Source organism: Eptatretus burgeri, chromosome 7, assembly GCF_056783735.1.
Source record: "Eptatretus burgeri isolate ZD-2024b chromosome 7, Ebu_testis_v1, whole genome shotgun sequence".
NCBI classification, from domain to species: Eukaryota; Metazoa; Chordata; class Myxini; order Myxiniformes; family Myxinidae; genus Eptatretus; species Eptatretus burgeri.
The window spans coordinates 70,887,768-70,890,423 of NC_140967.1; the positions used below are offsets into that span (position 1 = coordinate 70,887,768).

Here is a 2,656-nt window from a genome sequence, read left to right on the forward strand (position 1 = left end):
AAGGCAAACATGAAGACCAAGAAACTTTCCAAAGAAGTCAGCCATAAAGTGATGGAGAAGCACCGTTCAGGAGAGGGTTATAAGAAGATCTCAAAGTCACTCATTATCGCTTTGAGTATGGTGAAATCCATTATAAATAAGTGGAAGATGTATCATACCACACAGACTACCAAGATTAGATCACCCATCCAAGCTCAGCAGCTGTGCAACCAGGAAACTGGTTCGGGTTGTCACTGGAAATCTAACAATTACTTTGAAAGATCTGCAAGGTTGTATGTTCAAGTGGGGGTCAGTGTTCAGACCCCGTTCAATCAACAATACCCCGTTCCCGTCAAAAAACGTGGCCTCTATGGACAGGTGGCAAGAAAGAAGCCATTTCTAAAAAAACAAGATGCATCTAAAACCACCCATGGAGTTTGCGAAAAAGCATCTTAATTGTACAGCAGGCAAATGGAGTAAAGTTTTGTGGTCAGATGAGTCAAAAATTTAACTTTTTGGTGTAAATTCAAAGAGTTATGTTTGGTGCAAATCCAACACTGCACATCACCCAGTCAACATCATCCCTTACTGTTAAGCATGGTGGTGGTCGCATCATGTTTGGGGCTGCTATTCATCAGCAGGGACTAGCAAGCTTGCCAGGATAGAAGGGACAATGGATGGTGCAAAGTACAGGAGAATCCTTGATGAAAACTTGTTTGAGTCAGCCATTAATCTGAAATTGGGGAGGAGATTCACATTTCAGCAGGGCAATGGTCTGAATCACAAAGCTAAAACCACACTGGAGTGGCTGAATAAGAAGAAAATAAATGTTCTTCAGTGATTCGGTCAAAGTCCTGACTTGAACCCAATTGAACATTTATAGTGAGACTTGAAGATTGCAGTTCATCGACGCTCCCCATCTAACTTGGCAGAACAAGATAAATTTTCACGTGAAGAATGGGTAAAGATTTCACCATCTCACTGTACAAAGCTGGTGGAGACCTACCCAAAAAGACTCATAGCAGTCATTGCTGCAAAAGGTGCTTCCACCAGGTACTGACCTGAGGAGCTGAATACTTTTACAACCAGTGAATTTTGATTTGTTCATGTTTTTTGCAGGTATTCCTGACATGTAACCTCCTTCAACGGTAAGTGTTTTGTTTCATCTCTTCATTCTATAATAACAAATGTGTGTGTGTGTGTGTGTGTGTGTGTGTGTGTGTGTGTGTGTGTGTGTGTGTGTGTGTGTGTGTGTGTGTGTGTGTGTGTGTGTGTGTCAGTTTCACCTCCATAACTCCAAAACCATGAAACATGGTGCCCCAAACTTTGCATGCATACTAAGGGAACCACAAGGGCGTGCATAAATGAAAATTGGGTATGTGGGCTAATTTGAACACCCCTTTTGAAGATAATTAACAGCCTTAGTTAATTTTATCCTTTACCAAGGAGTCATCCTCGGTCACTGCAATCTCCCTCGCAGGGGTCTTAATTCGCCATTTTTTGGGGTTTCCTCAACAATGCCATGACTCGGAACAGGCCACAATGGTTTCTTAATAACAAAGTTTTTTTTTCACTTTCAATTTCACTTTTCACTTTCCTCATATTATTGAATGCTTGCTCACCACAACTGCGAATCACTGTAAACATCACTTTTGGAAGTGTTATAGTTTTCAAATGAGGAGTTTGGAGCAATTTTATGCCATTATATGATGTGATTTTCCACCATCTACGCTCACGGACTAATTAAAGTATATTATCGAAATATTATTTTGGTTTTGAGGATTGGGTCACGTGGACTAAATAACTGTCAAAATGTGGAGTGAAATCTGAAAATGTTAAGAAATTCACGATGTTTTTGCTTTTGCAGGTATGTCCCATTACCAATCAGCCTGATATAATTTGCCAAGCCTGCTGTTCCTTATTAACCGTTTTGTTGGAGTGCTTGCTTCAGTGCTTAAAGCATGTAGTGAGCACTCTACAAGCTGCTTGGTTGTTTGTTTGCAAACCATGGTGATACATGGCAAAAGTATTCACACTGTCACTGAGTAAACATATTGATTGACTTGAATAAAGTTCAGGCCCCACTCACCTGCGTTTCACCCCGCATTCTCGTGCGCTGCCTCAGGTGGTGACTTGCCCACTGAAAATGTGCAATTTTATTTTACACACCGTTTCCCATTTTGGACTATTTACTTTCATTATATGAACCATCACTTCGACATACAGTATATTATATATATATATATATATATATATATATATATATATATATATATATATATATATATATATATATATATATATATACTAAACGTATCTTTTTTTTTAAGTTCCTTCAACAATTTCGTTGGAGTGCATACTTGAGTGCTTAAGAAGCTTGGTGAGTGCTTGACAAGCTTCGATCTTGACAAGCTTCCATGGCAATACCATCGCTCAGTTCTCTGTGGGGACATCTCTGGAGTTAGGAAGGCAAAATAAATTAGATGATTACAATGAGTAAAAAATGTTTTCAGATTTTACAAAGCAATGAATCACCACATCACGGCAGGATAGCCAAGAGGTACGCACGTTCACTCTAAGCTGTCTAGCCTGGGTTTAAATCCTGACACAGCAATAAACTGTCATCCCAGTGTTTCACAGGCAGGGTGATTTAACAATGTGTGTGCTATCTCAAGTG

At 39.6% G+C, this 2,656-nt stretch overlaps 1 long non-coding RNA gene across 2 annotated transcripts; it reads left to right on the forward strand.

Annotated features, from left to right (window-relative positions):
* Nucleotides 1-298: 298 nt before the first annotated feature.
* LOC147023504 (uncharacterized) lies at nt 299-1,971 on the forward strand. Of its 2 annotated transcripts, XR_015060237.1 has the most exons (3): nt 299-940; nt 1,099-1,127; nt 1,847-1,971. It is a non-coding gene; the product is annotated as an uncharacterized LOC147023504 (long non-coding RNA). The 2 variants fall into 2 exon arrangements; XR_015060236.1 differs by having other exon boundaries at nt 1,099-1,971.
* The last annotated feature ends 685 nt before the right edge of the window (nt 1,972-2,656 follow it).